The sequence below is a fragment of the Orycteropus afer genome, unplaced genomic scaffold (assembly GCF_000298275.1).
Source record: "Orycteropus afer afer isolate SDZICR_OR568_19922 unplaced genomic scaffold, OryAfe1.0 scaffold00117, whole genome shotgun sequence".
NCBI classification, from domain to species: domain Eukaryota; kingdom Metazoa; phylum Chordata; class Mammalia; order Tubulidentata; family Orycteropodidae; genus Orycteropus; species Orycteropus afer.
The window spans coordinates 4,782,229-4,797,261 of record NW_006921704.1 but is presented as its reverse complement, the minus strand read 5'-3'; positions in this window follow the sequence as shown (position 1 = coordinate 4,797,261).

Sequence of the window (15,033 nt, the reverse complement as noted above, 5' to 3'; positions counted from 1 at the left end):
ACTATTGTGACCTCCTTCTTCTTTTCTTCTTCATAGAATTGTTGTGTGTTGTCGAGTCAATTTTGACTCATAGTGACGCTGTATGACAGAGTAGAATTGCTAAGAGTCAGAATCAACTCAATGGCAGTAGGTTTTTAATCTTTATGGGAGTAGATCACTAGATCTTTTCTCTTGAGGAGGCATGGTGCACTGGAACCACGATCCTCTAAGTTAGCAGCTGTGGTAGTTAAGGCTGTGTGTCAACTTGGCTGGGCTATGGTTCTGAGTGCCTGGGAAGCTGGATGTAGTTATTCCCCATGATGATGAGATTGTAATCACCTCCATGTTGGAATCTGCTATGAGCAGCCAAGTAGCTGCCTTTGGGGTGTGGCCTGCTTCTAGTATAGGAGGAGAAGTTTTAAGAATGATCTCTAGCTTTTGGCACATCTGGGCGTCTGCATTTGGCTGAATCTTGGCCAGCCATGTTGCCTGTTAATCTTAGGATTGATCTTAGACTTGAACCAATGGCCCTCTGTGTTGTCAGCTAACCTTGGAACTGTGCCATTTTATTTGTCAATCTTGGGTTCATCAGCCTCCCTCAGTAGCTAGCAGCTTCCATGAGTCAGGAAAAGCCTCTAGCTCTAATAGGCCTGGAACAGGAGGCAGAGCTGAAGCCAAAGGTCAATAGGCCTTCACTCAGGTCTTAGAGCTGAGTGAACTCAGATGTCTTGCCTCCTAAACTGAAAGAGAATAAATTTCTGCTTGTTAAAGACATTCACTTGTGATATTTCTGTTATAGCAGCAAATGTAGAGAACCAAGACAGCAGCCAAGCACTTAACTGTTGCACCTCCAGGGCTCCTTTTCATAGAGTTTTGTTGTTCAGTGTCATCAAGTAAGTTCCGACTCTAGCAATGTCATGCACAACAGAATGAAAAATTGCCCAGACCTATGCCATCCTCACAATCATTGCTATGTTTGAGACCACTGTTGCAGCCACTGTGTCAGTCCATCATGTTAAGGGTCTTCCTCTTTTTTGCTACCCCTCTACTTTATGTTATGTTATGTGCCATCAAGTCAACAACATAAACAGTGTCTATATATATGGACAGGAGCTCTGGTATCATAGTGCCTAAGGCACTTGACTGCTAACCAGAAGGCTGGTGGTTCAAACCCACCAGCCACTCCTCGGAAGGAAGGTTGGGCAATCTACTTCCATAGTGATACTGCCTTGGTAACCCAAGGAGGGGTCGCTATGAGTCAGGTCCAACTCAACAGCACATAACAACAACAACAACAAATATATATGGACCTAACCAAATAGAATATACAGGAATCAGATCGACTACATCTGTGGAAAGAGACAATGGAGAAGCTCAATAAATCAGTCAAAACAAGGCCAGGAGCTGACTGTGGAACAGACCATCAATTGCTTATATATAAGGTCAAATTGAAGCTGAAGACAATTGAAACAAGTCCACAAGAGCCAAAATACAACCCTGAGTACAAAAAACTACCTGAAGAATATACTTGACACATTGAACACCAATGACTGAAGATCAGATGAGTCATGGGATGACATCAAGAACATCATTCATGATGAAAGCAAAACCTTATTAAAAAGATAAGAAAGGGAGAAAAGATCAAAATGGATTTCAGAAGAGACTCGAAATTTGTTCTTGAAGAAAGAGTAGCTAAAGTGAATAGAAGAAATAATGAAATAAAAAAGCTGAACAGAAGGTTTCAAAAGGCAGCTCAAGAAGACAAAGTAAAGTATTATAATGAAATGTGCAAAGACCTGGAGTTAGAAAACCAAAAGGGAAGAACATGCTAAGCATTTTTCAAGCTGAAAGAACTGAAGGAAAAATTCAAACCCCGAGTTGCAATAGTGAAGGATGCTTTGGGCAAAATACTGAATGATGCAGGAAACATCAAAAGAAGATGGAAAGAACACACAGTCATTGTACCAAAAAGAATTGGTCAACATTCAATCATTTCAGGAGGGAGCATATGATTAAGAACAAATGGTATTGAAGGAAAAAGTATAAGTTGTACTGAAGAATTGGCAAAAAGCAAGTCTCCAGAGATTGGTGGAATACCCACTGAGATGTTTCAACAAACGAATACAGCACTGGAGGCAATTACTCATTTATGCCAAGAAATTTAGGAAACAAACCACAGGAAGAGATCAATATTAGTGCCCATTCCAAAGAAAAGTGATCCAACAAAATGTGGAAATTATCAAACAATATCATTAATATCACATGCAAGTAAAATTTTGCTGAAGATAATTCAGAAATGGTTCCACAGTATATTGACAGGGAAGTTGTAGAAATTCAAGCTGGATTCAGAAGAGGACATAGAGCAAGGGATATAATTGCTGATGTCAGATGGATTTTGGTTGAAACCAAAGAATACCAGAAAGATGTGCTATTGTGTTTTATTGACTACGCAAAGGCATTCAACTGAGTGAATAATAACAAATTATGAATAACACTGCAAAGAATAGGAGTTCCAGAACACTTACTTGTGCTCATGAGGAACTTTTACATAGACCAAGAGGCAATCTTTTGAGCAGAACAAGGGTATACTGCATGTTTTAAAATCAGGAAGTGTGTGTGTTGGGGTTGTATCCTTTCACCATACTTATTCAATTTTTATGCTGCACAAATAATCTGAGAAGCTGGACTATATGAAGAAGAACACAGCATCAGGATTGGAGGAAGTCTTATTAACAACATGCAATATGCAGATGACACAACCTTGCTTGGTAAAAGTGAAGATGACTTGAAAGATTTAGATCAAAGACTATATAGTCTTCAGTATGAATTACACCTTGTTCTGGTTACCTAATACTGCTCTGATAAGAATTTACCACAAATGGGATGGCCTTAACAAACAGGAGTTTATTCTTACAAATTGGAGGCTTTAAGTCCAAGTTCAAAGTGCCAGGCTCTAGAGACTGTGTGAAAGCCCCTTGACCTTGGGCTTCAGCTCTGCCTCTTGCTCCTGGCCCACTGAAGCTAGAGGCATCTCCTCACTCAGGCAGCTACTGGCTGCTGAGGCTAACAAGCCCAAGGTCGAGAAATAAAATGGCATAGTCCTGATGTTACCAAACCACACGGCAGACCACTAATTCCAGTCCATTGTAAGTCCCAAGGTCAGCAGAGCATGGCAGGCTGCTGAACAATGACACAATTTCACGCAGGGTCCAAGCGTGCCGTAAGCTAGAGATCATTCCCCAAGCCTTCTGCTTATATACCGGAAGGAGACCACATTCCCTAAGGCAGCTACTCAGCTGCTCACAGTAGATTCTACCATGAAGTTGATTACCAGTCTCATCATGGGGAATACTACATCCAGCTGCCCAGCCATTCAACCAGGCCCAGCCAAGTTGACACACAAACTGAACCACACACCTCAACATAGAACAAAACTCCTCCCAACTGGACCAATAAGCAACATCACTGTTAATGGAGAAAAGACTGAGGTTGTCAGGGATTTCATTTTACTTGGATCAACAGTCAACACTCAATGCAGGCAGCAGTCAAAAAATCAAACATTTTATTACACTGGGGATATCTGCTGCAAAAGACCTCTCTAAAGGGTTAAGAGCAAAGATGTTACTCTGAAGACTAATGTGCACCTGACCCAAGCCATGGTATTTTCAGTCACCTCATCTGCATGTGAAAACTGGAAAATGAATAAGGAAAATCAAGAAAGAGTTGATGCCTTTGAATTGTGGTGTTGGAAAAGAATACTGAAAATACTGTGGGTTGCCAGAAAAACAAACAAATCTGACTTGGAGGAAGTGCAGCCTGAATGCTCCTTAGAAGTGAGAATGGTCAGACTTTGTCTCATATTTGGTCTTATTGTCAGAAGGGACTAGTCCCTGATGAAGGATATCATGCTTGGTAAAATAGAGGGTTAATGTAAAAGGGGAAGAACCTCAATGACATGGATTGACACAGTGGCTGCAATAATGGGCTTATGCACAGCAAGGATTGTGAGGATGGAGCAGTATCGGGCAGTATTTCTTTCTGTTGTACATAGGGTCTCTATGCGTCAGAGCAGACTCAGTAGGATCTAACAACATAACGAGCATACCAGAATGCAAGCAAGCAGTGACAAGGTTATTGCAGAATTAAAGATTAATCACTACAACTTGTAGTTGTTTTAAGAAAGACATTCACAGATTTTGTTATGAATTACTTATAACACTTTCCAATTGATTCCTACATCAGATTTATGAAATCCTTGTGCTGTTCCATTTAACAGCTGGGAGGACCTGTTCCAAAGAGAGCCGGATGTGATATAAGAGGTGCCACCTGCTGATAGCCAGTATATAAAAAGAAATCTCTTAGATTTGAAAGCCATAGCAGAAAGGAGCTTTCTGTTTGATTAAGTGATTCTGTCCTTCAAGGTTCATGTTCCCTTTTGCAGGAGTACCAATTCCTAAAGATATTTTTTAAGGATCAATTGGGTAAAAATATTCAGACTTTCATTGTCTACAGAATGGAGATGAAGGGTTTTTACTGGAATTTTAAGTATCTTATAAGGCTGGAAAAATATAGCCAGAGATCTAAATTCAATTTAGATAGATAGATAGATAGACACACACACATACATATAAATATGTGTGTGTATGTGTGTGTGCACGTGTGTGTGTGTGTATGTACTTTGGTGGCATAGTGCTTAACTGCTAACCAGAAGGCTGGCAGTTAAAACCCACGATAGAGATACCACCTCAGAAACCCAAGGAGGGGTCACTAGGAGTTGGTATTGACTCAATGGCAGTGAGTTTGGTTCATATATATATATATATATATATGAACCCTCTATGAAATACATGCCCTCTCTATGAAATACATTTGGGGAGATATATAGTTATCAAGGCATACTCCTTTTCAAGGAGAAAATAATAACAGTTACTAAAAAATAATAACTAAACACCACCAATAATAACAGTGCTTAGGAAATGTTCTAAATCTTTCCCACATATTAATTCATTCTATCCTGAAAAATAACGCAGTGAGGTAAGTACTATGATTGTCATAATTAGACAGATGAGGAAACCAAGACACAGGTGAGTGAAGTGTCTCATCCAAGGTCCATACAGCTGGAAATTAGCAAAGATGGAAAAAAAAAAATTCAAAATCACCAGTGCTGCAAACACAGTGTGGTTATTTTACAAGGTACATTGCTCTGAATGAATACAGGCAAAGTATTCCCTGCTACTGAATGGCATAAAGGAGAAATGCTACCTTTTTGAAATAATGATCTAGTGTGTGCTCCATTGCAGGAAAAATACATGAGAAATAGTCAGTGATGATCTCATTTCCATATATGCCTTGCAAAATTCTAAAAATTGTTTCCTGCACTTACCCTGGGGTATGGAGAGTATGCATGGCTCCAGGAGAATATACATAAAATTATATGTATACGCACATAAATACATACTTGTTAGAATAATTTATCAAAAGGGTACGTGTTTTATTTTTTGGTTTTTCCCAAACTCCCTACCTGCCAAAGAAACAAACAAGGAAAAAATATTGACTAGCAAAGTTCTCATTCAATTTTAAGATCTTGATGACATCAAGACAAACCACAGTGGCTTTGTGCTGGCTGTTTATGAGATCACCTAGCCCCTTGACTGAATTATAGCTTTATAATCATACTCTCTCTATTTATTACCCTGTGTACAGTACTCCATTATCTAGAGTGCTGTCAGAAAATACCTTCCCAGCTGCTGAATTACCTTCATCACAGTTCTTCTCTTACCAGCCTTGCTCTGTGCCATGGGGACAGGAAAGAGTAGAGCGGGAGAGGACAGTTCTAATGTCTCCGTGACAACAGGCAGACGGTGCTTGACATTTCCTCCATGTTCTCCATCAGTGCTACTGCCCATTCTCTTTCCACTTGGACCTAAGCCTTCATTAACCCAGTATGGAATATGGCAATTTCCTAAGCCACAGTCATTAGAGCAAATGCCATTTCTCCCCAGAAGTCTCCCTTTAGCTGCTGTGTTCCTCATGTGTGTTTAGCTCATGATATTTCATGACAAACATTTTGCAGACAGTGCTCAGAAATCACCAAGCAGCAAGACTGTGCCATGTAGTGTTCCCATCCATCAGGGGAAGGAGTCAGACTGCAGGGATGTTGTGTTTTGTATTTGCTTTACATTCATTATGTGTTTCTTGCTGAGCCTGCCTTTCCCACCAATATTGAAGACTGAGCTGACTAATGACTCTTTAGTAACACCAACTTATGTTGGTGATTACACATCTTCAGAAAGTACTTAATATATACTATTAAAAGATTGTGCTTTACAGCGATGGCAAGCATGCCAGATGTGATATTGTGTTATTAGACAAAAGCAATCTTGAAAAGCTTTCCAGGTAACATTTTAAAAGTAATCCCTTATTAGGTTGCCTAGCAAGATGCCCCATAAGCTCTTAAAACATGTAAGAGGTTTGAGTTCAGAAAAAAATTGTGTTACCAGATGGAGACAGTAATTACTCTGTCCCCAAACTCAAATTGTATTTACCCTACCTTTGCCTACAAAGTTGCCAATGCAATATCCTGTTCTTCAACTGGAGCACATCATTCTATAATTCCTGCTGATACACGTTTATTAGTGAATGTGTGATTTTCTTTACAACAATATAAAACAAGAAGATTTCAGACATGGTGTTATACCTGCCTGACATCCTGACATAAATCATAAAAGACAAGAGAAGAATTTAATTTGCAATAATTTTGTTGGAGCCAGAGCAGTAGTTACCCAGGAGCTCTTTGTCAGATTCTCTAGGCTCTTGGTTAAGTACCCAGCCACAAAATTCTTTTCACCTCTGGAAGAAGCACCCAGGGAAAACTTTGGAAGCTCTGTGAAAGACATTCTCCTAATCTTCAAATTGTTGGAAAGATTGTTTAGCATCTGTTAAAATTTTTCCCCTACACATCTGATTCTCTTCTAAATGTGTCGTATTGCTAATATTTAAGTCTTTTGTATTTCAAAACATTGTTGTTATTACCTGCCTTGGATACGGTCCCCAACTCATGGGTAAAGAAGTGCTGCCCAAAACTGTGCCAGCCCAGGGATGGGGATGGGACAATTGTGACACATAGTGTTATCATGGACTGACTTTCCATGTTAGTCTGGAAATTACCCTAAAACCTGTTCAACATCATAGCAACACACAAGCCCCTACTGACAGACAGGTAGTAGGTGCACATGAGAGGCATTGGCCGGGAACTGAACCTGGATCTCCCACACTGAAGATGAGAATTCTACAACTGAACCACCAATGGACTCATATTTCTTATGATATGAACTATCGTAAGAAATCTTTGAGAATCTTCTTCTAGACTTTTGCAGGTCTAGGGACTCCACTGATACCATGTAGGTCTTTGTAGATCAGAGAAAATTCCACTCCTACCTCAGTCAATGACCATAGCAAAGGAAAGCTACAGAATTTACTGGTCCACGTGAAAATGAAATGTGGAAACCTTTGTACAGGAAAAAAAGTGCTGTTATAGGTAGTAAAATATGAAACTTTTCATTTCCTCCATGGTCTCTTTGTTTGTTGAGATGTTTTATTTGCTATTTAATTCATTCTAAATAAAAAATAATTTAAATAAAGTTGTAATTATTAGTATGAATTTTACTGTTTACATTTACATTGTGAGATGTCACTTTTAAATGCATTTTGTTCTTATTATGTGCCATCGAGTCGGCCCCGACTCATAGCTACCCCTCCTTGGGTTTCTGAGGTGGTATCACTATGGAAGTAGATTGCCCAACCTTCCTTCCAAGGAGTGGCTGGTGGGTTTGAACCGCCAACCTTCTGGTTAGCAGTCAAATGCCTTAGGCACTATGCTACCAGAGCTCCTTTTAAATGCATATATAAGACCATTTAACCCTTACATAGCAACTATCAAAATTATATAATTTTTATATTATAGCTCATATCTGTGTATGTATTTTGTCATTACCAGAACAATGGAAGCACTTCACAAAACTAATTCAACTTGTATTTCACTTCTTCATGCATGCCATTCTATCAATACTCTCTACTTTCAATTTACTGATGAGTAAGGCAGAACTTGACCACTAACCAGAGGCTGGTGGTTCAAACCCACCAGCCACTCCTCGGAAGGAAGGTTGAGCAATCTACTTCCATAGTGATACCTCCTCAGAAGCCCAAGGAGGGGTCGTTATGAGTCAGGTCTGACTCGACGGCATATAACAACAACAACAACAAGGAAAGACTAAATGGAAAAGGAGAAATGATTTGCTCTATGTTGTTCCCTTTCTTTCTGTTGTCTTTGTTGTTAGGTGCCACTGAGTCAGCTTCAGCTCATAGTAATCCTATGCACAACAGAACGAAACACTGCTGAGTCCTGCACCATCCTCACAATCCTTGCTATGCTTGAGCCCATCTTTGCAGCAACTGTGTCAATCCATCCCATTGAGGGTCTTCCCCTTTTTTGCTAACTCTCTACTTTACCAAATATGATTATCTTTCTCCAGGGAATAGTCCCATGACCAAAGAAGGTGAGATTAACTCTGATCATTCCTCCAGGGAGCATTCCAGATGCACTTCTTCAGGACAGATTTGTTTGTTCTTCTGGCAGTCCGTAGTACTTTCCATATTCTTTGCCAACACCATGATTCAAAGGCATCAATTCTTCTTCAGTCTTCCATTTTCATTGTCCAGCTTTCACATACATATGAGGTTACTGAAAATACCTTGGTTTGGGTCTTTCTTTCTAGATCATCATTTTAGCAGCATGTAGTAAGTGATTGGCTTACATACAGAAGTAACATAAATAAGAAAACATATAACAGGATTCTTTAGTTGTTTGTGTTTCTTAGAATGCCATTGCCTTCTGTCATAGTTACCCAATCCTGCTACAACACAAATGCCACAAGTGGGTGACTTCAAAGATAGAAATGTCTTTTTTTCACAGTTCTGGGGGCTGAAAATCCAAATCAGTTTCTCAGCCTTGTCATTTATTTTCTTGTCCATAGCCCAGGCATTCCTTGGTTATTTTGTACTTGGATCTCTGTTTAGTCTATCATTTTCATAAATCATAAGTGATTAGGTTTAAGGCACACCCTACATAGGTAAGACCTCATTAATATAACAATGAAAACCTTGTTTCCAAACAGCATTATACACACAGGTATAGGGTTAGGACTTTTGCAGAAGCACAATTCAATCCACAAAATTTTCTTTCTGTTTTAGAAGCAAGTCCTGCTTTAAACTGAAAGCATTGCCACTGGAGGCTGTAAGTACCCATCTTAAGTACCCATCTTATTCAATTGTAGGTGTAACATCTTTCCATGGTACTGATCTTTAGTCTTGCTGAATTCTTAAACACAACGTGTCCACTAGAATTCTGTGCTCATACGGTATCACACCTGCTATATATAAAGAGTGGAAAAGAACAACAAATGTATCTCCTCTGCCATGATCCATTGTCCCATTAGACTTCCTGTAAAAAGCACAAGTTCAAAGATAAAATTACAAAGAACTTCAAAATGATGATAATAGAGCATTAAACCAAGAACAGGGCATTTCTGTGTGCAAGATCCTATACAACTGCCCATGAAGGCAGGTCTCACGCCCATGAATGTGGCTCTGGCACCCAGCTTAGACTGGGCCAGACACCACAGCCCTTTCAGAGCCTATATGCGGCCTCTAGAATTATTTATAGAAAACACGCACTATGCTAGACAAGACAATCTCAGGAACAAACCACCCACTTCCTTGAGGATAATCAACCCTTGAAATGACAAATGTGGTCACTAAGCATGGATAGACTTGAGTTATCACCAAGGAAGTTCTGAATCTTACTTATAGCTAACTGAGAAAAATGCAAGACAGGCACTGAGATGATCTCATATACAAAAAAAATAATAAAATAATTATGAGCTCTGGTCCTGAGTGACCTCACACAGGTGAGCTCATCTCAGGAAGAAGATACATATATGTCTAGAAAGATAAGTGTCAGCCAGTTTTTCAAAATCATTGTTGCCCATAAGGAAAGATTTGGGAAAAAATGGTGGGGAGGGACTCCAGTATATAAAGTGAAAACCTGTTCAAAGCAGGAAGATATAAGTAGGGGCAAGGTGGGAAGAAGAGCAAATGCAACAAAAGGAAAAGAGCCTATTTTAGAAGCAGACACATAAGTACCTTTGAGAATGAGGGAGGATAGAATATTTCATGTGAAGTACCATTACTTGAACTCCAAAGAAGGTGAGACATGGAGTTTAAACTTCAGAAAATGAGACTTAGTGATTGTCAGGAACCGTGAATACAGGTAGTGAGAGGAGAAAGGCTGAAAGGGAGGAAAATGTTGGCAGAAGACTCTGAGGGTAGATGGAAGGGATAGATGGAAGCAGAGTCCAAAAATGATTGTTAGTTCATTATTTCACTTTGCTGCTTTTATTATTCTTCCAAACTCATTTGTACATTTTTATCAAAATGATTGTGAGGCACAGTTGTATATTGTAGGGATAGACTCTAAAGTGGCCCCATGATCCCTAGCACCCTGTGTGATCCCCTCCACTTTAATATGGGCAGGACCTGTTATTTGCTTCTAATGAATAGAAAACAGCAAATGTGATGAATATACATGATTATATATATGTGGTCTTGTCAGTCTCACTGAGAGTTTCTCTCACCAGCTTTGAGGAAGGAAGCAGCCGTGTTGGGAAAGACCATGTGGGGAAGGAAGTGAGGGTTCCCTCTAGCTGACAACCAGAAAGAAACTGGGCCCTCAGTCTGACAGGAACTGAATGCCACCAACAGCCACATGAGCAGGAAACAGATCCTTCCCCCAACAATCCTCAGATGAGAACCCAGCCCTGGCAAAAACTGTGATTACAGCATTGTGAGATCCCACGCAGAAGACCTAGCTAAGCTATGACCAGACTCCAGACCCACAGAAACTATGCAAGTAAAATGAAAGTGTGTTGTTTTAAACACCTGTATAAACTAATACAGGAGCTCTAGTAGCATAATGCCTAAGGCACTTGACTGCTAACCAGAAGGCTGGCGGTTCAAACTCACCAGCCACTCCTTGGAAGGAAGGTTGGGCAATCCTACTCCCATAGTGATACTGCCTTGAAAACCCAAGGAGGGGTCGCTATGAGTCGGGGCCGACCCGACGGCAAATAACAATAACAACAACAATAAACTAATACAGGGTTGCCATTACAAAGTACTACAAAGTAGGTGGTTTATAAGAACAGAAATGTTTTGTTTCACAGTTCTGGAGGCTGTTATGTTGTTCTTAGGTGCCATCAAGTCAGTTTTGACTCATAGCAACCCTATGTACAACAGAACGAAAAATTGCCTGGTCCTGCGCCATCCTCACAATCCTTTCTATGCTTGAGCCTATTGCTATAGTCACCATATCAATCCATCTCATTGAGACTCTTCCCTTTTTCCAGTGACCCTCTATTTTACCTACCGTAATATCCTTCTGCAGGGACTGGTCCTTCTTGATAATATGAGCAAAATACGAGAGACAAAGTCTGGCCATTCCACTTCTAAGAAGCATTCTGGCTGTACTTCTTCTGAGATGGATTTGTTTGTTGTTGTGACAGTATATGGTATATTCAATATTCTTCTTCAACAGCACAATTCTTCTGCGGTCTTCCTTATTCATCCAGCTCTCACATGCATATGAAACTATAGAAAAGACAATGGGTCAGGCACACCTTAGACTTCAAATTGACATCTTTGCTCTTTAACACTTTAAAGAGATCTTTTGCAGCAAATTTGCCAATGCACTACATCCTTTGATTTCTTGACTGCTATTTCCATGGGCGTTGCCTGTGGATACAAGTAAAATGAAACTCCTGACAACTTCAATCTTTTCTCCATTTCTCATGATGTTGCTTATTGGTCCACTTGTGAAGATTTTTGTTTCCTTTATGCTGAGATGTAATGTATTCTAAAGACTATAGTCTTTAATCTTCATCATTAAGTGCTTTGAGTCATCTTTGCTTTCAGTAAGCAGGGTTATACCATCTTCATATCTCAGTGTGATACTTGGAGCTGTTTCTCAACTTGGTTGGACCACAGTCCTGTGTGGTTTAAGCAATTGTGATGTGGTTATTCCCATGATGGGATCAGATGTTTATGTTTTGAGCAGCCAATACATTGAAAGGGAGTTTCCCTAGGGTTGTGGCCTGTTTCCAGTATATTTATGGACATCCTGGGAAAAGAGACATTCTTCTGTGCATCAGGATTCTGTTGAGTGCCTACAACTGTCCGTGAGAGAACAATCCACCATTCAGCCTGGAGATCTTGGATTCATCAATCATTGGAGTCAACAGCCAGTATACTGCTTGCCAACCTTGAGCTCTTCAGCCCCTGCATCTGCGTGAGTCAGGAAAAGCCTCCAGCTTGAGGTTTGATCCAAGAACTTCGGACTTGCCAGCTTCTATAAGTGTGTGAGCCATTTTCTAAGATAAATTTCTCTTTCTCTCTATAAATAAGCTTTACTGACTTTGTTTCTCTAGAGAACCCTGTCTAACACACTCAGCCTGTTAATGAGTCTTCCTCTAATCCTGATGCCAAGTTCTTCTTCACATAGTTCAGCTTCTCAGAGTTCAGCTTTACTCAGTATACAGATTGAATAAGTATGGTGAAATAATACAACCCTGACACACACTCTTCCTGATTTTAAACCATGCTGTATACACTTGTTCTTTTCTAATGACTGTGTCTTAGTCTATGTACATGTTCCTTATGAACACAAGTAAGTGTTCTGGAATTTCTATTCTTTGCAATGTCATCCATAATTTGTTATGATCCACACAGTTGAAAGAAAACATCTTTCTGGTATTATTTGCTTTCAGCCAAGATCCGTTTCACATCAGCAACTCTGTGTTTTCCTTCCATTTCCTTTTGATGCTTCCTGTGTCGTTCAATATTTTGCCCATAGAGTTCTTCAATATTGCAGCTAGATAGAGCCTTGAATCTTTTCTTCATTTCTTGAGAAATGCTGAATGTGTCCTTCCCTTTTGGTTTTCTAACTCCAGGTCTTTATACATTTCATTATAATACTTTACTTTATCTTTTCAATCCACCCTTTGAAATCATCTGTTCAGCTCTTTTATTTCATCATATCTTCCATTCACTTTAGTTACTCTCCCTTCAAGAGCAAGTTTAAGTCTATTCTGACATCCATTTTTGTCTTTTCTTCCTTTTCTGTGTTTTTAATGACCTTTTGCTTTCTTCATGTAGGATGTTTTTGATGTCATCCCATAACTTGTCTGATCTTCAGTCACTGATGTTCAATGCATCAAATCTATTCTTCACATGGTCTTTAAGTTCAAGTGGGATATACTCAAGGTTATAGAAGCTGGAATCTAGAAATCAGAAATTAAGGTATTAGTCATGTTGATTTCTTCTGAGAGCTCTGAGAGAGAATCTGCTCCATGCCTCTCTCCTAGCTCCTAGTGATAGCCAGCCATCTTTGGCATTCTTTGGCTTGTAGATTACTCCAATTTCTGCCTTTGTCTTCACATGTCTGTTTTCCTTGTTTTTGTGATGCTTCTCCTCTTTTGTAAGAACAAGACTCTCAAATTGTAATATGACCTACCATACTCCAATATGACCTCATGTTAACTGATGACATTGTCAAAGACCCCATTTCAAAAAAGGACATGTTCATAGATACTAAGGGTTAGGATTCTTACATATCTTTTTTCGAGATACCTTCTATAACAGTTGCTAAGCATGTATTAATCTGGTATGCATCAATAGATAACTAATACATGTATACAGAACTTTATAAAGTTGAAGTTGACTTCAACAGGTCATTTACAATTCCTCTCAATTTTATCCTTTTTTCCCCAAAAAATTATCCTTTCCTTTCCTGCATAGATAACAAAATCAAGAACCTAGTCAGAGACCACCACAGACATCTTTCCTTAATTCTTGAAATAAAATCATTCCACACATTTATTTTAAATTATATGACAGTGAGGAGGGGAAGGGGCAAACTGTGTTAAATATTTGTAATGACACAGATGAAGGAGACAACTTACTTCTATATATAAGGCATTCAAATGTTTTAGTTTTTGTTCCTTAAATGATTTTTTTTTTCTGTTTTCACAACAGTACCAATGAAATTCATAATTTAAAATGCGTGCATACTCAGCCAGAGAGAGAAATGAAGTTCTGATACATACTATACCATGAACGAACCTTGAAAATAATATGTTGAATTAAATCAGTCAGTTGTAAAAGGACAATAGTTCTGTGATTTAATTCATATGAAATAGGAAAATGTATGATAAAACAAAATGTATTAGTGGTTATGAGGGGTGGGAGGGAGGGGGAAAGGGAGAGGCATTGCTTAGAGGACACTGGGTTTCTGTTAATGGAAGTGGAATAATTTGGAAAAGGATAATGGCCACAGTTGCACAATATGATGAACATAATCAGTCTCACTGAATAGTACATGTGAAAATTGTTGCATTGGCAAATATTTGGTCATACATATTTGTACCACATTTTTAAAAATGAATGAGAATAATTCAGTTGGTTTGTTTAAATATCTAAATCAGGTGCTGAACAGTAGAGACTGTTTTTATTCAAGAATAATATCCTTGCTGTCCCCTCCTCCATTGCCATTGAATCCATTCTAACTTATAGCAACCTTATAGGGCAGAGTAAAACTGCTCCATATGGTTTCCAAGGCTTTAATCTTTACAGAAGCAAACAGCCACATCTTTTTCCTGTGAAACAGCTGGTAGGTTCGAATCACCAATCTTTTTGTTAGCAGCCAAGCACTTACACTGTGCTACCAGGGCTCATTGTAAAATATTTACTGTCATAGATCAAATCTGACTCACAGAGACTCCCATAGGGTTTCCAAATCTGTAAATCTTTACAGAAGTAGATTGCCTTATCTTCCTCCTGCCGAGCAGTTGGTGAGTTTGAACCACTGACCTTCTGGTCAGCAGCCAAATGCCTTACTCGCTATGCCACCAGAATTTCTTTAAAGTAATAGGAGAAAAAAAAAAA